We start from the raw sequence: 27211 nt of genomic DNA on the forward strand, positions 1-27211 counted from the left end.
TAGTTTTGGATAGTCACTGAGAGAAAGTTTCTTGGAGGAAATAATCACCTTCTTGAATGTACTTCCCGTTATGTACCTATCTCAGTATTTCAACTGAAATTAATTTATATAGTTTAAGGCAGTCTCTAACGCTTATTTAAGTTCCCTTTCTATGGTCTTCAGTGCCAACAACGCCAAAAGTGCCTTAAATTATCGATATTTAAAGAATTTGTTAAAGTGAGTTTATTTCAGTGTATGGGAGTGATTTCACTGAATTCGTAAATATATTGGATGAAAAAATATGGTTCGCATGCGGACGATAAATTGATTACTCAATGACCAAGTGTTTTTCGCTTCAAACACAGAATATTAATTACGCACGAGGGAGTTAAAGTTCAAAAGGATAAATATTTACAAAGGTACAGAATGCTGTAAACAGTTATCAAATGGAAGCGTAGACAAATAATGTATGTACTGAAGCACTAGTATACAAAAATTCAATTAATTTTATGTGTAAAGCATTATGGTCTCCACATAGTTTGGCTTTAATGAAAAAATAGAAAATGACTAATTATTTACAAAAAATTGAAATATTTGGAAATCTTTTGTTTTAAGGAAATGTTGTCCTTAATACTCAAGTTCGATCTGTAATCGTATTTCTACACGTTTCGATCATCAGTACATGTTATTATTATTTCTGTAGAGTCATAGCTCGAATCCTTCAAAAAGTTAGAAAACTTGAGTTGCTGCAATGAAATAAGTGCACCAGTAGATAAGGCAAAAATAAACATAATGTAATTCTGATTAAATGTTGTTAAACGTTTTCGTCAAAGACGCATTCCCATGCTCGGGTAACATTTTGAACATAAAAGAATAAGAGTAGAGTCCATTGGAACAAAACTCACAAGAATCCTTGGTAAAAATGCTCATAATGTTGGTAGAGTGGTTAGCTTAAAGATGAATATTAGCTTTAATTTACTAAACAACTAATTGATTGACAATGGGAAGAGTAGAGAGTGAGAAAGAGAATAAAAAATTCAATTCCTTATTTCGTCAACTTTTCAGCATTGTCTAGCACTAGTCAACCACTTTCGGCTCGGCAGAGGAGATTTTCCTAAATTGTGACGGATGTGTTGGATAGTAAACAACTAGATTCTGCACGCTCAGCAACAAAATTTCAATAGCCATGACCGAAAAAAGAATCACTACAAAAAAGCTCTCTGCCAGAAGAGGAAGAAAAAATAAAATAATCTACATTTATCTTCTACATGACTTCCATCACGCCAGAAAAAAAATATCCCTTATGTATTACCTTGAATGAAAAATTCAACCGTATGTTCACACCTGCCTGCAAGGCGGCTTGAAAAAATATTAGGATAAGGAGGAGATAACCGGAAATGACGTTGTTATGACCTTAAAGAAGGACAGCCAAGGGTCACAGTTTAACCTCACGTATGATAGATTTTTCGGAACTTGGTAATTACCTCATTTTACGACCAGATATAATACGAGGAATTAGTTCTCTTATATGTTTCACACATACATTAAACTACATGAAACAATACAGTCAACATTTTATTTCACCAATGACTGTAATGTTTAACGAAGGAAGGTAGTTCTATTTTTTTGATAGTCCTCATATTATTTATATCTACACATTTAACCTTCCCGTTCTCTTCGCAATCAATATCATCAATCACACCTACCCTATATTGCGTGGGACTTATAAATTATTGAAAAGCACTTCTTTTTTTATTCAAGCCCTATCCAAGAGTTGAATCACCCTTTCCAAACGAATTGCTCTTTAAGACAAAAAACCCCGTGGCCCGTTTAAATTTATCTTTTTCACAGATTTGAATGGTTATGATAATAATTATCCCGTTTGCCTATTAATGCTATTTTAGCATTTGCAAAATATCATGTCCCGAACCCTAAAAAGATCTTTAAATAGACAACCAAGTACTTTTACAGTGGTTATCGTTTACTAGTATGTTTTAATTTTTATGCAGCCTTAAACAAAATTGCATACAACGTTAAAATGAATTCAATAATAATAATGACTTAGGCCAATACATCCAAAACGTTTATCGACCGTTCACGATATCGAGAAAATCCCATAGAATTCCGGTACAATTCAATATCTCAGGTTATTAAAAAAATGATGGCTAAAACATTTCGCGTTAACGGCAAATGCTTGGAAAAGAAATAAAATCTCACTGAAGGAAAAGAAAACGCGAAATACGAGTAAACCGAAAACCCAAGCCGTGTAAAAATTATTTAAATAAATGGAGTAAATAGGCGAAATACCAACAATTCGGAGAGAAAAAGGCGCGAGAGAAAGCCGCGTGCGTGACACCTCCGAGGAACGCGCAAGTCACCCAAAATCTCGAGGCCGTTTGGGAGGAGGGTGCTCCGGGAGTGCGAAAACAAATATCCCTATCGGGGGAGAGAGGGAGCGGGCGAGTTATTTTTCACCCGCGTGACAAGACGTAGGAATTCCACCCCTTAAGTGGCGCCCGAGAATGTTCCCTTGCCGTCTTAAGGAGGGGACGGAGGGGAACCGGGTGGGGGAGAAGGGGTAAGGTGACGGGAAGGAGGAGAGGAGCAAGGGTGGGAGAAACCAAAACAGCGCAGGCATCGCCACAACCGCAGTGGGTTTCACCCATGAGGGGAGGGAAACGGGGAGGAAGGACCTCGAAAGAGGAAGAGCCAACGCTTGCCCTGTTGTATCACGCTACTCCGCTGGGGAGAGGGCGCTCTCTTTTTCTCGCACAGACCTCCCTCAACCCATGCCCGACTATTCCTCTCCTTCTCCCGCGTACGCTGCTCACAAAAGGGCCTCTAAACTTCCGGATTGCTTTCGTAGCGAGACAGGGAGCGGAGGAAGAGATGTCGGGGATCTGAGCTTGGGAAGAATGTGTGCCTGTGGGAAGGATTTGGCGTTGGGGCGAGGGGAATGTCAGACTCTACGACAGGAGGGAGTGTTGATGGAAAATCGATGCATCTTATTTAGACTATTTGGTAAACGCATCGCCTTCTCCGTAGGAATCGTACGGAAAAAGTATCGCCATTTCCATATATATGGTCCGTGAGAAGAGCCAACATGTAAAGAATATCTGACATAGAAGGCGTGGACTGAGTTTTAAAGGGCTAGAATTGGAAAATATATTTTCTTCCCAGGACACATTAGAGCAAGAAATTATATTTGATTTCAAACACAGCCCTAGATTTACTAAGTATAGAATGATACAGCGATTGATTGTTTTATCATCATTTAAGTACATGCGTCCACAAAATGCAATAATAATACAACTAAATATTATTGAACATTTGTGTCAATTCAAGCTACCCTGCGAATCAATAAACAGGCTTTAGGCTTACTTCAAAATGCAGACTAAGAACTTCAAAGAATCAAGGATTATTGGATAGGGAGCCCGATGGTTCAGAATAACCTTAGAATTCTCTAGGAACATGATTTAATTACGGGCCAAAATCCTTTTCCAATCTCAAAAAGGTTTCAAGAGATTTGGCAGTGGTCACTGCCCTTAAGTCAGATCAAGAGTTCTTGTTGATTGAGGGGTCAAAGTAATATTTAACCAAATTTGATTTCAACCAGAAATCCGTAGAAGAATTAAAATTCAACTTCCATGTCTAAAATATCAGCGATTCCTTCCAAAATTACGATAAGTAAATTTTGCTACTCAAAGATAGATTTGCGGATTGCGATAAAGGATTGGTCTATAGAACGGGTGCAACAAACTTTGCAGTTCATCCCAATTCCCTTCCATCGCTACGCAAGAGAAAAATATTGCAGTCTCAGAATCTAAATTTGCCACCTGATTTCTCCATTTTTCGAAAATCAACCGAATATATTTATTCAATACAATAGAAGGGCAGAAGAATATAATACCGCGATATTCAGATGTATTCAGAAGACCGAAGGGTTTGGAGGAGAAAGCTCTTGACAATCATTAGCCGACTTGATAGGCGCGGAAGGATCGAAAATATATATGTGGTGCACTATTTAAACGTGTGTGTGTGTATATATATATATATATATATATATATATATATATATATATATATATATATACATATATATATATATATAATATACATATATATGCATACGTACATACTTGCACACACGAAATGTATATATATATATCCCTCCCCCTATCTACCCGAGGTGCGACCGTACTGGGTGAGGATGAGGAATGTGGACGGTGATGGCAGTAAGGGGTTATGGGTATGGGTCGGCTGTAGGTTGGGTTGGTGGGAGGGTTTGGAACAGGAGGACGAAGTTGGTTGGATTGTTTACACACGCCTCAAAGGGGTGACCCATGGGGACAACGGTGGAGGTCGTGGAGCCCGGGCAGCATCGATCGAATAAGACGCCCCCGCCGCATCCCATCCGCCACCACGCCGTCCCTCCCTGCCCGTCCCTCGCGAGCACGGTGTCCCACCCCGGCTCCTCATCCTCTCTCTCCCTCCACCACCCTCTCCTCACACCCCCAACTCCAATACATCCCACACCTTCCACGGCCCGTCTGACTGGCTATTACGCCCCCCGCCCTCCCCCCAGCCCGTAGCCCGACCACGCTCGCGCCCATCTCGGCCCCCCAAACCCGTCAACCTTATCTCCTTCCCAGAGATGCCCCCCTTCCGTCCTGTCGCCCCTCCAGACGGCAGCATTCTCATCCCTTGACACTCTCCCTCTCTCTTCATCCATTCCCTCCCCCTCTCTTTGTATAACCCTTCCCTTTCGGTCCCGCCGTCCTCCCTGACACCGACGCCTTTCTTTCCCGTCGCTTCCCGCAATTGCATTAATGCCTCTTTCTCGCCTCCATCCCCCTCTTCACTCGCCCGCGACACCCTCGTCTTTTTCTCTTCTCACCCTTATTCCGGGGCATACAAAGATGTCGATCTTCAGAGGGCTCCATTTTCACTCGGCTCCCATCCCCCAGTGGCTTAAATCAGCAGTTAAGTTAGAGTACTTTAAAATGCTACCATGAAATAGTGGCACTAGCGTGGCATTCAACTAAGGGGCTATTACAATTTCTCCTCAAAGATAAAATAAAAATGAAACACCGTTATTGATCTATTTAGATTCATGACTCGCCAATCAAAGAACCTATGAATCCCTCGAATTTGACGCTGAGAATACATAAGCTTAATAAAACTTGATTTCATTAAATAAATTCAAGGTGCTGAAGAGGCACTGATCACAACATTGAAGGAATGGAATGCAAGTAAGTTCGCAGGTGTATTGAGGTTTGAACAGAATGAACACCATTTTAATCATTGGCACTTGAATGAAGATATTGGTTACAAAACCACTTTTTATCAATGATATGTGTGCTTGTGTGCATTTATTATCATTATAGGTAATTGACAGTTAGGGTGGGTTTTGAATAACAACAACTACTACATAAATATTATCTTTCTCCTCGGAAAACACAACCCAAAAACTTACTCTACAACAAGCCCATCTTCATTTCAGTGTACTCCCTTTATTCCACCCAACATTCCTATCCTATTTCTGCCCCTTCCTCCTTTTCCTAACATTCTCCCCTCCCTCAGTCTTGAACATTCCATTGCCAATCAACAATCCTTGGATTCATTTTACTGAATCCTTTTGATTTATCCCAACAATCCCCTCTCATCTCCCGCTATACCCACCACCTCATTTGTTTTCCTTTACATCCCTTTCACCTCCTCCATCGTTCTCACAACCCAAATTTCAAAATATCTCAATCTACCTCAATATCATTCCTACCTCCAGTTCTTCCCATGCCTCTTTAATCATTTCCTCCACATTAACGTTGAACAACAACGGTGATAATGGTCCTTACACCTCTTCCTAACACTGCCCATCCCGACTCCCCGTTACCCACTCGCATCTCAGAAACACACAAAAAAGAAAATAAACTCACTTGTTTTCGAATTTTCGGTGGTAAAAGCCACCATTCTCAAAGAAGAGAAGGAAGTAACTCAGGAAACGTTATAACGGAAGGGTTTGGAGGCGCTTGATGGAAGGGGAAGATGGGTACAGGTTTGCAAGGGGAAGAATTGGGAGGGAAATAATTAGAATGATGGGAAAAATATGGAATGTTTTGGGAGAAGGTGGTGGATGAATATATGTGAAGTTTGGGGTAATTAATGTTTAATATTAATACTTGAGTGATTACAGGAATCCAGGAGCCAGATGAACGCCTGCTTTATTGTTTTGAGTTTGACGAGAGGGTCAGAGGGTGGGTAGGATGCTAATATGGATACAATAGTATAGCACTCATCAAAAGGAGAGTTGTGTGATTTTGAATTGGAATCATCCCAATCAGAGAAGAATTCTTGTATGACGCCCAGTGATTATGGATTCTAATAATGAGGGGTGAGCAACACTGTCCATTATAAAAGGTAGGGCATAGTGGACACTTCAGAAGGAAAATTACATATGCTGGAAGTACATGAGGAGCAGGGAATCGGTGGGAAAGAGTCAAAAATCGGGTGGTATAGGGATGGGATTCGGGTTTTGAAAATAGGACATGTTTTGCATCTATTATTACAGGGCATGGGAGTGGCTTTGGGATGAGGTGGGAATTTAAGGAGTGGATTGGTTGATTTGAGCAGATCTGATAAGTTGGCGGGGCGTTTGAAAGTAAAGTAGGAGCATTTGGGAAAAAGGTTGGTGGTGCATTTATGGATTTTGAGGATAGGGTAGAGGTTTTTTAGGATTAATCTCAAAGACTCCAGGCCAGGGAAATACGTGGCGCAAATTGAAAGAGAGCGTTTTACTTGGGTCGGTGGAAGGTTTAGGAGTGTAAGCATGTGTTCGGATTCTTTTGTTTGGGAGGGATTAAGGATAACCTCGTTGGAGGAGGGAATAGTGTGGATTTGAGAGGAATTTATCAACGGAGTCATCAAGAGTGATCACAGATTCTGTGTCCTCTAATGGGAAGGGATAAGGAAAACGAATAAGGAATGTAGCGTTTGGTGCGATGCGGGTTAAAACTGTTATAATGTAAGTATTGTTTTCTGTTTGTCGGTTTAATATGCACACATTGATGGAATTCTTTGTCAATTAATGATAATTTTACATCTAGGAAGGTGATTAAGGAGGAGAAAATGGTAGAATTGAAGGAGACGGAGGATGAACCATCGAGGTTGGAAATGGGACTGGGTTTTCAGGGAATCAGTACCTTGTGGCCAGTGAAGGAAAATATGATCGACATATCTGAGCCACAGTAGAGGTTCCAGGGTTCTTTTGCCAGGATTTTTTTCTCTGACAGACCAAGAAGAGGTTTGCATAGGAAGGGCTGAACCTGCAGCCCATCGCACAACCTTTGATCTGGATTAGAATTCATTGATAAAGGATAAGGAATCACGGATGAGGATAAAGTCGGAAAGGCTAAGGATAAATTCAGTGCTGGTTAGGTTCAAGCCATGAGCTGTGTAAGATTAGTGTTCTTTAAACCGTAAACCGCTGAGTGAATAACTTTACTTAAATATGGGAATGAATAATTTTGACGTAGCCTTTTTCAAATGGAACAATCGTTCTTCCGAGAATCCACAGTTTTAATAGTCTCATGCCTTAGTATCATCAATAATTCAGTATTTTAAAATAAGTACATTCCTAGGGAAACAAGGTTAAAATTATGGCCATTAGTTAGGAATCTAAAGTGAATGTGGGAATCATAGACGAATTAAACAATTGCATATAATCAAAGAAATAACTTTTGGTTGGATTCGATGTGTGACATCCATGTTGTAACTATAGCAAGGATAATTCAGTTCACTCTCTTGTAAGTTACAAATCATTCCTACTCAGTTGTTAACCAAATCATTCTTTGGCTAAAGTATTCATATGAGTTTTTGAAAAATGATCAATTCCGATGAAAAAGCAATTCAGCCGTAACAATTTTGAGTTCATTTAATATCATGAAGTACTTTCTTTATTAATGCCTTGATATTTTATTTATCGTCTCTTAAGAGCCTCTTAAAATATGTTTGAATTCCTCAGCTATTCAACATAATTTTGATCATTATTCAATCAAAAAGCATTTCACAATATTTTTTTACAGAAAAATAAGAAAAATACACGAAAAAATTGTCGAATGGAAGAATAGAGATGTCCATCGGAGGAAATGGGAGACCAACAGGAAAATTTGACTGGATGAATGTACTGGATGATGACTGGATGAATGTTATATTAAAAAAAGACAGCACTCCATAGGCCGCGATAGAAGAGATATTCTTAGGCAATCATGGTAGAGGAAGGAAGAAATATTTTAATGACATGATTGGAGCAAATTACGTGAAGCTAAAAAATTACAAAGTACACGGTTAAGTCGATTGAACTCCCAAGTTTTAAAATCACTGTTGAGCGCCCAGGCAAATTAGCATATTGAGAGTTATTGTTATAGCTGGGAAATATAACGCCATTTTTTAGTATTTGCCATGTAGTGGTCTGGTGAGTATCAAGGCTCTGCCGTAGAAACGGTATTTAAAAAAATGATAGTGTGGTGGCGATGTAGAGGGCGCTGTGCTCTAGCGATGAAGCGCAGTTTCACCTATCCGGTTCAAACGATAAGCAAAATTTTATTTATTTGGCCACTGACCACCCTCACGAACTTCGCCCAAGACATCTTCATTGCCCCAAAGTGACAGTTTGGTGCGCTGTTTCCTCCATAGGCATTATTGGGCCTTACTTTTCTGAATCTCGAGGTGAAACTGATACTGTGAACTTTGTTCGCTGTTGTCAGATACTGGAGAACTTTATACTCTCTGAAATGGAAGATTATGGTGTGTAATATAACACAGAAGTATTTCAACTGGGCATATAAACGATATGTAAACACATATGGAACGTAATATCACAAATAACTGTATTTTACTTCGTCAAATATGAGCATATCAATCTTTTAAGTTTGAATGTAATTAAATCACGACAAGTCTTTACGAAATAAAATAAAAACTTTCCCCGTTCTGCCATAAAATCTAGCAAAGACCATGACAACACTACTGATATGATTCTGCATTTGCATTTAAAGATGCTTAAAGTTTACGTCTGATCAATACTTTAAAGAAAAACAACTGTCAACAATTAAAAAAATAGATTTAAGTCGAATCAACCATAAAGAAATCAAATTAAGGTTTCTCGTAAATCCCATCGGGAAGATTCCACCATCCTTGACATTAATATCGTTCAAGCAAACGAAAAATGAATGTTGGCGGCCCAAAACACTCCCATAGAGGGTTTTAAAAAAATATTAAATTCCGGCCAACCATAGTGGTGAGATTTTGGCCCTTTCATGGTAGAGGTATCCCTTTGAGAGATCACCCTTCTATTCTAGACTTTGGTATCCCACAGTACACGTGAGCTCTTTGATACCACACCCAGCCAACGCGGCCGCGCGATGTATTGAGGTTTTTTTTACGCTTGCCGCCACACCATTGTTCCCACTCCCATTCACGCAAAAAAAACCCTACCACCACGCCCACCTCTTCCACCGTCACCACCCACCCTTCTAACGGGGCTATTTTCTTTTGTTTCTAACTCATTCGTCCTCCGCACGGTGCTGCCTCCATATATCAGACTCTACCGCAGTCCCTCTCTAGTTTACTCTTCCACACCATTCATTTCCGTATCGTGGACCATATTCCTCCTCCTCGGGTCTCTCTTCTCCCTTTACGGCACTTCAACGCCGCCGCGAACAATCGTCCCCCCCCTCCGCCCAATATTCCACGCCCTTTTAAGACGTCCCCTTCATCTCAAATTCTTTCCCTTGTGGTTCATCCCACTCCCGCCGATCACTTCCTTTTATCACGTGCGTTCACAACTGCATTCTGCGAGGGAAAAAACAACACAAAATATGACCACTTTCACTTTAAAAATTATCTTATTATCGACATTTTTGCCATTTAGCTTAGGGTTTTTGTTGGGCATAGACTAAGAAATGCTACACCGATACATTTCACTACCTTGCCTACGTAAAAAAACACAACCTGACATTCGACACGTCAATCAACTCTCCAAATCCGTGTAGTCCCTCCTTTGATTTCGCCTGGCATACCTATTTTATCCCTATAATTTTCCTTTTTTGTTCATTAAACCCTCTCCATCCATCTCCACGTCCACCTTTCAAAGGCCAACAATCTACACTTATTATCCTTCTTCAATGACCATATTTCCGCACCGTAGAAAAATATGCTCCTAATCAAAGTTTTAATGAGTCTCTTGTTAACATCCACATGTCCCTTCTTTACCACATGCAATTCATCTTCTTATGTCCCTACCACTATGAAAATTGTTGTCAGATACCATTTCGAGATAAAAACTGTTTCAACTTTTCAATCGTCCCAAAAGTAGTATGACTTACATTTATTTTCCCGGACAGACGGAAGCACGGGCGGCGGTTTCTCTGACTGGGTTCAAGGGAGGGGAGTCTCAGGAAAGGCTGGAGGCCAGCAGTAGTTGGCTCCGAGGCTTTTCAGAGTGGGGGATCGTTCTTATTCGAAACCTCTATAACGTGACCTCGTTACGATCCGTCATGAACCGGTTATAGGAACAGTGCAACGCCATCAAATTATGCGTGAAACTGGGTAAAACCGGGAGAGAGGCTCAGGACATGCTCAATGCAGCTTATAATGATATTGCCATGGGTAAATCGGGTGTTTTTGAGTGGCCCCAGTTGTTTCGGGAGGGTAGAGAAATGTCTAAAACGCCGAACGATCAGGCTGCCCCTCAAAAAGTAACAAAAACCCTTGCAATGCAGACAAGAATCGCAGATAAATGGTTCGCATGGTTTCTGATTAACATTGCAGGCTCAACGTCATTTGCATCGACTTTTGACCGAAAATATGGGCATGAGAAAGATGTGCGCGAAATTGGCGCCGCGAGTGCTCTCGAACGAACAAATGGAAACTCGCACGCGGATCTGCCAAAGAGCTTCTCGGCCATGTTATTAAGGAACCAAATGTTTTAGACATTGTCACACCAAATTTCTTCCTCTTTTCTCGCCTCAAATCAGTCCTGAAAGGACGCCACCACGGCTAGGTGACAGCGTTACAACAGACCGTTACGAGGGAGCTTAGCACCATTCCGGGCGCCGCCTTCCAGAAGGTGTACGAAACGTGAGAAATTCGCTGACAGCGGTGTGTGGGCGCATTGGGGTGCTACTTTGAAGGGTTTTGAGAATTATATCAATTCTGGAAATACTTTTTCAATCGACCCATTCCTACTAATATTGGGACGGACCCAGGATATTGATTTTTAATAAGCATAGCAGTGACTGCAATTCCTTGCCAAATTAGTTAGCTATATCCTTATCATTCGTACACCTAAGTTTATGAATTATCCACCGACTTTTATTTTTATCTCCTCTTCCTTCCATACTCCTTTTACCACATTTAACATTTTGCTAGATACTCAATAAAGTCATGACGCAATGTTAGAGTTTAAATGAACGAAAGGGAAAGTGTACGTGGTTATTTAAAAAATTACGCCGATCGTAGCACAAACCCTAGGTCCAAGAGCACCTCCTAAGGCATACTAAAGATAACGGATTTCATCCTGATGTCAAGATATAAGAGATTTATGAGAAAAACAAAATGGGATGATACAGAGACTTTATTTTCAAGGAAAAAGGCAATCATACCGATAATTCAAAGAATATTTCTTCTCGAGTAAAAATCTTTATTTTAATGCCAGTATATATAATGAGAAGCTTCAATCCTAAACAAATAAATTAATTCCTCGACTTCTGATAAGATCTATGAACATTACGCAATATTTTTTCAAATTCCCGATTTAGGCACCATATGCTCGTGATTTCTTCCAAGGCTACATGTCCAATGAGATAAATGGCATTCATATAAATTATCGGTAAAAGTGATTGAGTGACTTCTGGTGGACTGAAATTTCATTATAAAGACGGAAGATAAAAACAATCGGAAAATATCATATTTTTCTTCGCAGCTGTCGAGCAATATTATCTTTTTCCATCGTATTTAAACGTTAATTCATCACATTTCTGCTGAAAACATATGCCAACCTTCAACTAAATTGGAAATGATTTCAACTGATAATTCAACATAATGACTTTAAAAGCTCATAAAAAAGTTTTAGCTACCGACATGTACATTTTATAGAGATAAAATATACAATCGGTTAAATATCAATTTATAGTAAATGAATTCATGAGAAACTCATTCGAATAATATAAAAAGTAAGTGTAAGCGATGTGGAACCTGGATTGAATCAGAGTATCCGTATTTCCATTACATGAAGAATATAAACCTAGTGGACAAATTAAAGCCAGCATCCAACTTGTTACCCGGCACAAAGGGATTCGGGGAGGACTGTTATGGTGTTAGCTTTCTAACCTTGACGTTTTAATTATTCCATGAATTTCTTTGGCGTTTACTTTTTCAATTTCGGTAATAGATTTTAAATTAAGGCCGTAAATTGACAGTGGTTATGCTTTTTACCATGTTTTTTATTTGCTCGTTAATTTGCGCAATGGAGAAACGAGTATTAAGGAGTCCATTTGAAGAGTTAAAACTCTTAATACATTTTCCTATTTGAACTTCGGTCATTGTGTTTTCATAAAAAAATTAATTTTCTGGATGGGAGGTAAAATAGTGTTTCCTCTATTTCCTTTAAGTCTTTTCTTGGTTTTTACAGGACGAAGTTAAATATTTTATGTTATATTGACCACATAAAACTTCTAAGCCATTTCATAATGTATCAAGCGCTCAAGAATAAATTAAATATTTATATCACGTACATGACGCACCAATAAATAAAGATCGGCAACGAAAGGGTAATTAATGTTTGCTTGCGATGAAATAGTGATGTTAAAAACTCATTCGATTAATGGCTTGTTAAATAAAAATACAAATTGTTCATGTATTATCATTTGCAAAACAATTAGAAAAATATGCAGACAGCAAAATACATGTATAAATGCAAAAATAAACTTAGTGAAACCAAAATCACTTTCTTTTCCAAATCACGATAAGACTTATGCAAAAGTCATTTTCAAAGATTTTATGAACAAGTCGAAAACTCGATCGGAAAATATAATTGTGTCGTGGACTTGGTTAAATCTATTTCAGCCATATAATAAAATGCCGAAAAGTGATGCTTGCAATTATGAAGTTCACTTGCGAACCTAGATACCATCCAAGGAAATTTTTTTTTTAGAAGTAGTCTACGAACTAAGGGTTGGTGTTCGATGAACCAGGGTATAACACATTACTCGTGGGCCCTAACTAACACGATAGAAAGTAACCTAAAGCCCCTACATACAATGTAGAATAACATTGATTCTATGATTTGATACATTCATTAGATCTGCATACTTTCCACTACCCTAAATTCCACCCAAACTACCTATTCTTTTCCTTCCTCTAATTCGCTTTCCCAACATTCTCCCCTCAATTACCCTCGGCAGAATCCAATTCCCTCTCATTATAGCCAGCATCCACTTGTCTTTCCTGTAAATTTCTTCCGATAACAGTTTTCCTACCCGTTCCAAACAAATAACTTTCTCATTTATTTTCCTTTCCGTCCATTTTATTTTCTTCATTCTTCTTCACAAAATAATAAAGGTAAGTGTAAACATTAGTATTAGATCGCCAGAGTCCAGAATGTTTCTATAATAAAGTTTTTGAGATCTGGGAGGTGTACAACCCGCCTGTTGTTTCGTTTGTGATATACTTCACCAACCCATTTCCCCCTTTGACTTCCAAAACCTTCCATCGAACCTGCGGCTTGCGGGGGAAGTAGAAACAGGGGAGATGGGGGTACATAATTTAATGCGTAAGGGTCTTTGACCATTTCTGGCCGTGTAAAACCCCTTAACACGGAGTCGCTGAGGTGGAATGATTCCACTCTTCCCCGACCGCCCATCAGACCTTCCGCACTGTGCTCCCCGTGCCTATCCCAGGATCGGCTCGCCGCCGTTGTGGTGACTTCATTCATGCGTGTCTTTACAAGCAACGCAATTACTGCAAAAACAAAACTAACGACTTCGCAAAGCAATAGCAGACTTTGAGATGTAAAATAGGCACGAGGAAATGTTATTCAACAAATGAAAGGAAAATTGCATTGTAACCATCTCAAGTGAAAGGGTTCCTAATAAGGGTTCGAAATTAAAATTATGCGTCACTCACTACTGTGCAAGTAAATTAGTCAAAATCTAATCCATAAATGGAATAGTTTACTACTAAATTAACAGTAAAAATACTCGTTTTAGCGCCTTTAATGGAGTCTTCTCTTCAACTAAGTTCTTTAAGCACTCCAGACTTATACAGAAAGGAAATCGATGAAGTTAGTGCTGACCATGGCAGGGAGAGATGTAGGGCCGTTGGAAGAAACTCATAGAAGTCAGAAGTGGACGCAATGGAACCATTGCGGGGCAATTGAATTTTGAAATATATGGCGTAGAGGGCGGTGTTGAGTTCGCACAGCAGAGGAGGCAATGGTGCGGCGTTTCACTAAAGGAACGCAGAAAGTTTTTATAGCTAAATAGAATACTCTGGCATTAATACTTAGCCTGTACAAGGAAGAGTTAGAGTTTGATTAATTTATTTTTCTTTCTATAATATCTTGATCAGTTTGATTTTGTTATCCATTAAATACTGTACCACAATTGGATGTATTTCGTGAAAAACTGCATTGAAATTCTACAACCACAAACGTTTCACCAAAAACGGACTAATGAAAATTAGTCTCAGAATGGGAAGTTCGGTACAAGTGTAGCAGTTATTTCCCAAACTTACATTAAACGGTATATATTATAGGGTAAAGTTTTGGAATATCGAATGTTACAGTTTTTCCCTACGGTTATCATGAATGAGTGCCAAATTTTAATGAACAAAGTGACAAAAAATGGATGCTAATTGGTTTATGGCTACAGAGGTTTTATTATAATAACTTAACGAATGTCGTGAAGGAATTCACAGTATTGGGAATACACATATTCACAGTTTCCTTAATGCTGCATTTAATAAAACTGGAGTGCCTAGAGATGTCGTTAGGCATTTTGCTGGTGAGAAAAATAATATGAATATGCCATTATGGTACGCATGAAATAACAGCTGATTTGTTAAAACACTTTTGCAATTCATTTGGCAACCTTCCGAGAGCTAAGTGAAAAAGCTTATCGAATCGTGAAGGAATTAAAATTTATGGATTATTGATCAAATTACGCAACTTTCTCTTGTCTTGGAGAAAAGGAAATAAGCATCCTGTTTGAGTCATGCCTTGATAATCTGCCCTGAAACTCCAGGAGGAATTTAAAAGGAATAGGATCCTTGAGATTCTGTGGGAGATCTTTTGTTCGCAAACAGTTTTTTCGATTATTTTATCAATTCATGCAAATTTTGGTGCCGCCCGCACCTTCTGTTCTGAATATAGAAGTCATCGAAACGATCGAAAATTCTCTAGGTTCATTTCATGTGTTCCTCAGGGTGATAATCTAGTCGGCAATAAGGGCGTTGGCTATTAGCTTGTGTGTACTTGCATATTCCGAATCCAGTGAGTCACCAAAGAGGATCCTCATCATTGCCCTTATGTTCCCCTGTGCATTGGAGGACTATCAATGCTCACTTATCTGTGCTCATGGATCGTGAAACTTTGAGATCAAGAGTTTCCTTTTCATAGGTTGTCTTTGGCCTAAAGTTTCTTTCACGGCTTCCAATATGCCATGCACTAAATTTTGCCTTATTGTTTTGATTTATTACAAAACATTGATTAGATTTTCATTTTTTCGCCCCAAGTACGTTGAAATTTCATTCTTGGCTGTTTCCTTCAACATTTCTTAATACCTTTGGCTCTACTACGTACACTGCTTTTGTTAACCTTTTTCATTTAATATGGGTTAGTAGTCCTGGACCACTGAGTGGAGAGCCTGGGTTTGATCCAGAATGATGCCGCTAGGCTCCCTTGGCTTTGCTCAAGCTGTGTTATTTTTTATGCGCCAGATTTTCCTGGAAAACCATAACCGGCACAGGGAAAGGAATTGGCCCCCAACCTTGATGTTTGAATATCACACGCCGTCTGGCTTAGTACTGGGTGAGCTCTATCATCACCGACCAAACTGACCTTCGGGTTGATTACTGTTGTTTTTTTTCATTAGTACTAAATGTTTTCCACACCCCGGAGAGATGCGCACATTACATTTCTAAATAACTGTTCATCGAACATGTATTTAATTTGGTATCTTCTTATACATCACGAATTATTGCATGTAATATTTTAGTCAATAATTTTAAAACAGCGAGTTCGTCACTTCTAGCTCCCTTCTCTTAGAACTTTTAAAGCCTTCTTTGTTTAACTTTCCTAGTCAAAATCTTCCTATTGAGAATGGAATTTTTTTCCTAAACAAAAATTTTCTCGGCATGAAAGTTTGCTCCACTGCGTCGTCTGTGAGATTCGTTGCTATTCCCAAAAGCAATTCTCGTAGTAGGAACACCTTTGCCCACAGAAAATGGGTTGAATTGTCGTAGCATGTAAAGAGTAAAGACTAAATCGTCTGACTGCGTGCTATCATTCGTCTTGGCCGTTTTGTTTTGGCCTTAGCCGTTACTTTTAATCGAAACCAGAGGACATTTAATCACTTGTTAAAAGTAAAGGTGAGTGTCCGACACGAAAAAGATTTTTTGCCCCTAAATTAAAGTATGAAAGTCAAGAAACTTAATTTAGCGTAATTAGCAGATTACTTGTACTATTTTACATACGGAATTAAAACTCCCTTTATTACTAAGTATAATATTTATACTACTTATAGAATATTTTCAATTTGTATTTTTGATACACATAGAGATAGCGAAAAATTATATGTTATATATATTAACAAGTATTGTCGCTAATTGACATATACTTTTAAAGAGATTAGAACAAGAGTTTGCACATTGTGTGCAGAAAATTCGTACCCATTATCCTCTTTTCGTAAGATGAATGCATTCTGAATGAGATAAACTTTGTCGACTTCTGGTCTGTGGCCCGACGAACGCGAAGAATATCAGCTTTTATCGAGTTCGGATGAGATCAGTCACAAGTGTGAATGCGATTAGATCTCGAGGTGGAAAGGGGTACTAATATCCTCCCGTGGGATAAAAAAATACACTCATCCATCCTCCAAGAGTCTTTTCTTCCCCCACTCCGTTTGCTTTCCTTTCCCGCTCCATTTCGCTGCTCCCACATCTCACTCCCTCTCTCTTTGGCTTCTTCTCCTTTCCCATTTCGATCCCGTCCATAATGCTTCAATCCACCTGCCCCCACCTCGTCACTCCCGGCCTCGATCTCCACAGCAGCCGTTCACCGCCCCCAGTGGAAAACGCCCTTAATCCACTCTCGCTGCCCCCAACCAGTTCTCTGCCAGCACACCCTTGCCCCTCCCTCAACTTAGCCAACTGCGATCCCCCTTCGCCCAAAATTCCCTTTTCTCGATTCGCTTCCTCTCTCGCTCGCCAAAGGATGGATAAGCACATTCAAACGTTAAAGACGATTGCAATTATTGCCGCATTTTTCTTTTTCTGCAAGCCCTTAAGCTATGATTTGTGGACGTCATAACCGTAATTTCCTTGAAGAAAAGAAGAGAAGGAGTTCAGACCAAAATACGAAATGAATCGAGTAAATCTCAAAGTAAACCAATGCAATCAATCGCCAAGTAAAATTAAAATTTTTCCGATAAAATTAGATAAGGTGCGCTTAATCCAATCGATTTAGGCTATAGGAACAATATTGAGGTTAAAATAAGAAGAGATATTAAGTAGAATCTATCCATAGAAGAAGTTTCTTATTAATTAAATGAAGAATACAATGTACCTTTCCACTGTCCTTTATTTGCGTACAACCGGTTTCAACGCTCAAGCGTCATCATCAGGTATTTGACGCTTGAGCGTTGAAACCGGTTGTACGCAAATAAAGGACAGTTCAAAGATACATTGTATTCTTCATTCAATTAAAATGAATTTCCACAAGGTTGAGCCGGGAACAATTGAAGTTTCTTAACACAATATACAACTAATAGCGTTATATATTCGCACAAACAACTTTCGGCTAGCGAAACTCTGTTGGATTACCAAAGGCAGCTTTAAATAATACATGTATGACCAGAGGAAACATTTGGTGAAACTTGCTTTTGTAGATCACATTTATACGGCTTTTAGAGACAAATCATTGAAGGTTATAAAAATCAAATTAGAGGAGATGAAAATATGATATTTATCATCAAAGAATATTTTTTTTAATTATATCGCCTGCATACTACTACCTAGTGGAAAGACTACTTTGAGAAGTAGTTCCTTCAAAGTGAGTGAAGAGTAACTATGGACGGCAGTAAAGAAGAAAAGGAAAAGTAGTTAGTCAATATATTCATATCAGATTATCACAGAAAGTGATAAAAAATAACCATTAAATAGAATTACTCGAAAGAATAGCCATGGATAAATTATGAGGGAGAAGTGATATATTAGACGTCAGAAAAGGAGAAACGATGAAAATGGGAAGAGTCTGGCAAGGAATGAGATAGCTTGTAGGGCTTCTTCCAGCCAACCCTCTGATTGAAAACGAACGATAATGATAAGGTTTTCTATTATTAATGTATACTATTTTTATAATGAGGGCCTCTTAGTGAGGTAAATTGAGGATGAAGCTACGTAGAGGGAGGTCCCGCGTTCTAATCAAGGTGATGCCTTTTACCACTAAAAGCCAACCATGCTTTGTGATTTTATGGTTCCAACAACTCTCTGGGAAGCCGGAAAAGCCGCTCAGGGGAAGTATCTGGAACCTACTTAAATACCAGAACGTGTGAATTTCACACCTCGCAGAGTTTAGTACGAAATGAGATATACTCTCACCCATCAAAACCAACTCTCAGTTACGGAGAGTGTTGTGATTCACTAAATATAGAAACCATATTTCATTCAAATTAAGCTTAGATCATTCATATATAGCTCTTTGTAAACTCTAATATCCACTCTGATTTTATTATTGTATATACGAAGACATTATCTTTTCAAAATTTTAACTGAGTGAATACCATATAAGAGTACGGTTAATATTAATGGTTTTTGCTAATTTTTTCAGCGCAGCAATGAATCAAAAATTTTATGATCTAATATTAATTATAAATCTTAACGAAACGATTGGAGCCCTATAAATTTGCAACACGAATAGTTGGATTCATCATCTAATAATAGTGAGTTTTATCAAGAGCGCATGAAAAACACAGGAAACAGATGGAAAAAACGCACGCTGATGAGCTATTTACTACCGCCGGACGGCACAAGGTGAGATTTAACGCCACTTATTCAACTACATTCCAATTTAGCGATTTCAGAGGGCAAAAATCATTCACCTTGACCGGGATTCGAACGCAGATCCCTCGATATCCGGCTGAGTGTTTTAACCATTTAAGTTACCGTGGTGTCCTATTACATCGAGGAATCCGGGTTCGATTTCAGGTCAAGGTGAATGATTTTTACCTAATGAAATTGCTGCATTGTAATGCACATTAAACGGATGACTCCGTAAAGAAATACCGTCGCGCAATCTCCCGCAGTTTCATGGATTATGTTCCAATTGACTGATGAAATTTGGTTTCATCATTTTGATCCTGATTGCAAATAACAAACCTCTGTTTGGTAATAACTACTTTTTCCATTTTTTCGAAGAGGTACTGTGTACGAGTCATATTCTCGCCAAAGTTAAAATTGTTTCAACGTCAGGAATAATTTAATGTCTTCTAAATAATTTCAAATATTTCAAATATTTGAAACATTTTGCAATGATCACAATATCACATACGCATCAAGAAATTGTGGGAGCTAACCTTCGCCCATATACTTATAGTTCACACTTGCAGTGAAAGTTGATTTAAAATATGACATAATGTGACCACTCTTCCTGGAAAACAATATACCATGACATTCCAGTGAGTATCTTTTTACCCAGGCCTTTCCCAATATTATGGCCAAGGCCGAAGATAATACAGGTATATGAATAGCAAAAGGAATACTCAAAAGGAAAACTCTTCGCTAAGGGCTTATATGAATTTAAATCTGCACTTGCCTCAAAACTGCCAGGATAATTTCAATTTTGGCCACGTTTTCTCCTCCGATTTATTCCTGTCTTATTGGATATAGTAAAATTGTTCACGTATTTCTGCTGAAATATAATGAAATACTACCTACACGAGTATTCATTTTCTTTTACAGTATTCAGCGAGAGAATCGATAGGTGAATACGGCTTACTGAACATACGGATTCTATAAATTTCTTCAATTAGTTATTTCTTCACAATTTATTGTGAAAGCAAATAAAAATGAGTTAATCAAATAAGAATTAACTTATAGTCTGCTGTTAGATAGAAAATGAATATAACGTAAGGAGAGGGAATAAAACAATATCACTAAAATGTGTGTGTATAATAGAATAAAGGGGTGTTCATCATAATATCTCAAATGTGTTGGATGATCCATTATGTTCTTCTCCCATGAATTCCTTATCCTTACGTATATACGTACGAGTAGAAGCCACCTCTACCGTTCTCATTGACCCATTCGCCTTCCTATTCAACCGGCTCCCATTCCGCATCTTAAATTCTAAGGCGTGCCGCCTCCTCCACGATTCTTTCCACGCTCCCCAACATATATTTCCATCTCTGCCATCACTCTAACACCACGCCGCCATCTTTATATTCAGCTCGAATATTCTGTCACTCAGGAAATCTTTCTTCGCTCCGCGTGGGAATATTTCCATACTCTCGCCTTCCTCAAGTCCTCCCTCTCTCACGATACACTTCGCAAAAATCCGCCTTAGTTTCAAAGAAAATGTAGGGTGAAAGGCGCGCTTCCTTTATTCCTCTTTTATTTCCTACACTCGTATTTTCCACCGTGTTCCCGCGTCACATCACATTCGTGGTAGAAGAGGGATTGGAAAAATACATGACAATCTCATACTCTCGTCAGAATTGTGCGCCAAGAATTCATTCCGTCATTCGTTCATTTTTCTCAATCTGTCTTTTCCATGACTTTAATTCTCCTATATATTCATTCAAATTTTTGGGATCTAAAAATAGGAACTTGAAGTTTCTTTCACTACAATCTTTATAATGTAATTGTTTTTAATATTGACGTCAGCATTAAATACTTCAGAAACACTTCCAATTTTAGACCTTCAATTGAAAAAGCTCTTATGCGGTATTTGATGAAACATTAATTTTAAGGGTTGTTAATATTACTGTTTACTCATACACCTGTTATCAATAGTGTATACTCAATATTTTTTCAAATTCCTGAGGCCTGCAATCACAGTGTGATTTATTCTATCCTTTTATATCTTAAATTTCGGCTCGGTGTGTGATTCATTATTTACTAAAGATAATTTAACAAAAAAGAGCTCCCATCCTTTTACCTGTTCCTTTCCCATGGTCTTAAAATATCACGCATAAAAAAGCTCCTTCGTGTCTCAACTCCACCATGTTTTCTAAACTTCCTTGCTCGTAGTAATAAAATTGTGGATGAATGGATTTCTTGTTTGTAGCAATAAATAAGACGATTGTGTATTTAACCAGTATTTTACAGGACAGGGGAGCTAGCGTAATCACCAGTAATTTCTAGGGTCTTATTTATTTCCTACTTTTAAGAGAGAAAGAGGCGTCAGCTACCTACAGGTCATGGGGGAGCTACACCCATAGATTTCGAATGGCTAAATATATATTCCGGAACGGTGCTTTGCCGTGGGCGACATCTCTGAGAATTCTTTATGTAATTTCCTTCGATGTTGAGGATTTGTTTGCTTGCATGTAGTGGATTCATGGTATCATCGCTCTACCCAATAGCGTAATTAATTCGTGAGATTTGCCAGATATGCCTTTCACTCAGTTTGCCAGTGTATACAGAATACGGCGCTGAAGTTGTAGGCTCCTCGAAGTATGTGCTTGCAACATTCGCTGCTTGCGTCTTGTCTTAGTGTATACAGGGTCGCACCCAAAAGTGGTAGGACTGATTTTCTCTGGCGCGAACGGACCGGTGTAGGGGGGTCTGTCTGGTAGGGTAAGGTGGAGGGGGCTCTTAGCAACAGACCGACACCAACCTCAGTCACCTGCGGGCTGTTGTTGAGTGAGGACTCCGTTTTTAGTGAAGCAAGTTTTTTGTCCGCGTCGAAAAACAAAATGAATCTGAATTTAGAGCAACGTTATTCCGTGAAATTTTGTGCGAAACTCGGGAAGATGGCAACTGAGACCCTCGATATGATCAAGCAGGCTTATGGAGACACTGCCTTAAGCCGTTCCACAGTATTTGAGTGGCACAAGCTGTTTAAAGAGGGTAGGGAGCTCGTTGAAGACGACCATCGCTCCGGACGCCCGTCGACGGCAAGATCCGACACGAATGTGGACAGAGTGAGGACACTGCTGAACGCAGACCGACGCTTAACCAGTGAAGAAATTGCAGACCAGTTGGATCTGTCTGCATCCAACGTCCAACGCATTATTTCACTGGATTTGGCCATGCGCAAGGTGTACGCCAAGAGGGTGCCGAAAATTCTGAGTGTCGACCAACAGGCAACGGCCAAATACGGCGTTGCCACGTTGCCGCACCCGCCCTATTCTCCCGATCTGGCACCATCGGACTTCTACTTCTTCCCCCGATGAAAATACAGCTCAAGGGACGACGTTTTCACTCGATAAAGACCGTTCAAAAGGCTTCGACGAGGGTCATCAACGGCATCCCCAAAGAAAATTTCCAGCGGGCGTACGGGGAATGGGAGCAACGTTATACTAAGTGTGTAGCAGCTCAAGGAGCATACTTTGAAGATTATTAAGTCGATGTAAGTATATCGCCAATAAAATTATTGTAAAAAAATCAGCTTTGGGCAACCACTTTTGGGTGCGACCCTGTATATGTCACCATTGGAGTCGTTGAGGGATTCATCAATCTAAGGTTTCACCGTTATTTCAATAAATTTAGAACAATAAAGTATTCTTGCGGTATTTCCCTATCAAATTTGTACAGAGTGGATCGCATTATTCCCTGTCTAAGCTATTTATATTTCATTTACACCTCTGAAAAATAACTTTACCGGAATTTTATCTATTGCTAAAATAATAATACTAATATTTCCTGGTAAGCCTGTTTTGATTTTATTTCACTTGAAGGTAACCTTGGTACCAAAGCGGATCCGTGCTTTTTTGTTTCTTAGCCTACTTGGAATCACATGTCTATTACGTGACTCATTAATCACAGGAACAATTGTCAAGTCACCTGAAGGCCTACGCTATAAATTTGGGCATATATCAGTAGTTTTTTCCGGCATTCAACCCTATGGATCAAGCATTTTCCGTAACCGTGCTTAAAATTTGGTTCATAAAAATCACAAATAAACAGAACTGCTTCTAGTCCTTCCATTCTTACTGCAAAGAAAGTTATTAGAATACCAACAAAAGTGAGCGCATAAAAGATAAGAAAATATTGCTAGGAAAGTAATTATCACTAAATTACTATCAAATTGCTTCGTATGCACACCTACGTATGTCTATCGCAAAATATTTTACATGTGATGAGACCTGAGGAGTAAGCATCTCTCAAGCAAGGAAAATTCTTTTAATCGACAGCATTATACTTCACCCATCAATTTAAATCAATTATTCTTTGTTTATCTATCTCTCGCTCTGTATCAGACATTTTCTTTTGTCCCAGCCCATTTTTTCCCTTTTTACCCACGCATCTTTTTGGTAGACAGCCCAAAACCAGATTTTCGATCGTTCTATGCATTGCATCGTACCAACTTTATATTCCTTTCTCGAGGGCTAAGATGAAATCGCATGATTCTGATTCCAATCCATTGAATTCCACCCTACTTCATTCCATTCTCTTCCACTTCGAAAATGTTCAAGTCAACGCCGTTCCATTCCACAATACGATTCTTTTCTTTTCTATTTGACACTCCGCCTAGCTTTCCCATTCTCTCATACTATCATGGATCTCTTTTCCCTTCCTTCTTGTGTTCCCTCTCCCCCTCCCCACTTTCCTACGCTTCCTTTTGTATCCATGATCCCCTTAGCCACCGGAGTAACGTCTTTTCGCGGGAAGTCAGCAGAAATAGGAAGCTTTTTAGTGTTTGCCTCGTTGTCGCGGTGCTTAAATAACGCGAGTAATCAATCAACTCAGCGTCCTTCCCGGGAGGGGGAGGAGGCGGATCAGGGCTTCCCGAAAGCCTATTCCCCTCTTTTGATACTGACAGCGAAAAAGTTTTGCAAAAACTCGCAGTGACGTTCCAAATTAAAGGCTTCTTTGGACAGCCGGAATCAAGCTTAGTCGTGGTGACTAATATTTGCATTAATTAATGGGGAATGCTTATATGAATGATGTGCTGGATTAATAAGATCGTGTAGGAAAGAGGAAAATTTTGAGCATTCAAAAATAGGTTCCGACTGGAAACTTAGTGTATTTCATTAGATGACTGGTTGAACAATAATATTTTCATAATTACCTTAATCGAGGCTCTACAACGGAATAGGACTTGTGTACAATAAGATGAAAATTTACCTTAATTTTAAAAACCAAATAAGGCCCGAACCTGGATTAAATATCTGTAAATGAGATCAATTTATTGAACGGGTTGTGTGAGACAGCATAACTATGACGTGGAAATTCTTTTTGAATATTTACATACCACTGTATTATATTTGCGTTATTCCAAGAAATATGAGGGTGTCATACATGCATACATAAAAGAAATTTTTTTCTGAAATTTTCAGATGTTGGAAACTTTTCAGACCACCCTCGCAATTGAAACGGTTCTTAGCGGCAGTTTGGCGTTTTAGGTTCCATGATCCTTTTGCACCGTAATAGAGGTTAAAATCAATAAATTATGTTTCGAGGCCCAATCAGAAGAAAACATATCCAGTGACTTTGCTATTATTTTGCAATATCACTGATCCCACGAGATAATGCCGAAATCATTGGTAAAAATTAAATGGAACGAGCCAGTCGATATGTTTAGGTGCTCAGCAACTTCTCTAAAGGTGATTCGACGATTGGCAAATACTCTTTTCTTCACTTCATCAATGTTTTCGTCTGTTGTTGATGTGCTCGGGCGTCCGGCACGCTCTTCGTCCTTCACATTTTCTCGGCCCTCTGAGAACATTTTAAGCACCGATAAACAATGCTTCGGTCCAAAGTAGCTTCTCCATATGCAACAGTCAACATCCGGAATGCGTCCGTACACTTAATTTCGTTTTTCACACATAATTGGATACAGATTCTTTGATCTATTTTTTGGAACAGGCAAAAATCGAAGACTGGCAAAAACACCTCCAAGAAAAACAGCTGTCAACATATAACTGAACATCCAAATGGCCGAACCTTTCGGCATGTGTGAGAGACATAAGTACCAATATAACGCCACAGAAAAGTCGATTGTCAAATATACGCAACCCGCGAAATTTCAAAATTCGCGATACGTTTTGGACAGACCTCGTAAGTCTGTGTAAGTAAGATTAGGCGTGGAAATCAGGTCAAAAATGGCATACATTATCATCAAAATTTACCTTAATTCTGGTAAAAGTCTTGAATCTACTTTATGAAAAAAGCTGTGATGAGTTTCCTATGGGCCATGAAACATAATGTTAATTATAGAACTTCCGTCTGACGTGCATATATGCTGGATTCCCAGTCGAAGACTAGTAATATGGTAAACATAACAGTTTCTACTTTTAACTTTGTTGAATTCCTTCATTAAAAGGTTAAAAAGAAACTTAACATTTCCACCAAAAAGATTTTATGAAATTAGATTTGTGAAATATGAAATCTTTTTGGTGGAAATGTTAAGTGCCTTTTTATCCTCATAGTATTATGGTCTTTAATCTATTTTCAGGTAACTCTTATAGGGTCTTAGAAAACTTAAAATATTGGCTCTACTTTAGAGGTCACGACGCGAGATACTGATATTTCTTTTTCGATTTATAATGTTTTGTTATTTTTTCCAGGAGGCGAAAGGAACTCAAGGACATTGAGACTCTTGAAGTGCGCTTTAGGTAAGAAATAAATATTTGTCTGTGTATAAGTAGGTAAAACGTTTTACTAGTTATGTAGCAGATTATATGTTGCGTAATTCCCAGTGGAATATGACATCAATTTTTCCTCCTAAAGGGATACTTCCGTCATCAGGTTTCCAGGAACAACCATAGTTTACGACATCATCCCGAAACCGGGTATTGAAGGAGTGCCATTGTTTAAAAGGATGACCCGATTTCAAAAAGTTTTTTCCACTCCGTCAGAATACCTTTTTTCAATTTTATTATACGACAATAATTATAATTTATGATTTGGAAAAACAAAAATGTCTATAAACTTACGTTTAAATCGTGATCTTACGTAATCGTGCGCTTTTGAATTTGCGAGTTAATGATGTAAGTCGTTGAATTTATTAGAAACTTTTACGTTATTATTATAAGGTTATCTGCCGTTTAAGGTAGGTTTTTCTGGATGGACACAACTACCAAATAAATATTTTTTGACTCCTAGCAAAACACAATCCAGCAAAATACTCTACATCAAGTCCCTATTCACCTCTGACTACTTACTTCCTACCTTCATCCCCTCCAACATCCCTATTCTGTTCCTTCCCTTTCCTCGTTTGCCCAACATTTTCCCCTCTATTACAGTTTTCGACATCCCACTGCCGATCAATACGCCCTTCATCCTTGTTTCCTGCATCCATAGGATTTCTCCCAACAAACCCCTCTCTTCGCCCTCCATACTAAGTACTTCCTCATTTGTTTTCTTCTCTGTCCATTTCACCTTCTCCATTCTTCGCTACACCCACATTTCAAAAGCCTCCAGTCTACGTCTATCCTCCTGCTTCAATGGCCATGTTTCCGCGCCGTACCTAGCTACGAACCACATCAACGTTTTTACGAGTCTTTTTTTAACATCCTTACCAAACCTTCCTGTCATTAACTATCTCCTCCTTATCAATACCTCTTTACCTAGGGCAATTCTTCTCCTTACGTCCCTATGACTTTTCCCACGGTCCAAAACTCTTCGGAGATACGTAACTTGTTCTACCTGCTGTATTTTTTGCCCTCCTATTTTAATGTTTAGCTTTGACATTTTCTTTCTGGAAAAAAACGCATAATCGTTGTTTTATTTATATTGATTCCCATCCCATATACATGGCACTGAGTTTCCAATTCACTCAGCAATGCTTGCAACC

At 38.9% G+C, this 27211-nt stretch overlaps 1 long non-coding RNA gene across 1 annotated transcript in view; it reads left to right on the forward strand.

Moving 5' to 3' along the window:
- LOC139695061 (uncharacterized) overlaps window positions 1–27211 on the forward strand; it is a 624365-nt gene that overhangs the window by 176449 nt on the left and 420705 nt on the right. Inside the window, exon 3 of the long non-coding RNA XR_011702263.1 lies at window positions 25983–26030. This is a non-coding gene — a long non-coding RNA (uncharacterized lncRNA). The remainder of the gene's footprint in view (window positions 1–25982; window positions 26031–27211) is intronic.

This window comes from Hetaerina americana, unplaced genomic scaffold, assembly GCF_022747635.1.
Source record: "Hetaerina americana unplaced genomic scaffold, ioHetAmer1.1.p SCAF_6, whole genome shotgun sequence".
In the NCBI taxonomy this organism is placed as follows: Eukaryota; Metazoa; Arthropoda; class Insecta; order Odonata; family Calopterygidae; genus Hetaerina; species Hetaerina americana.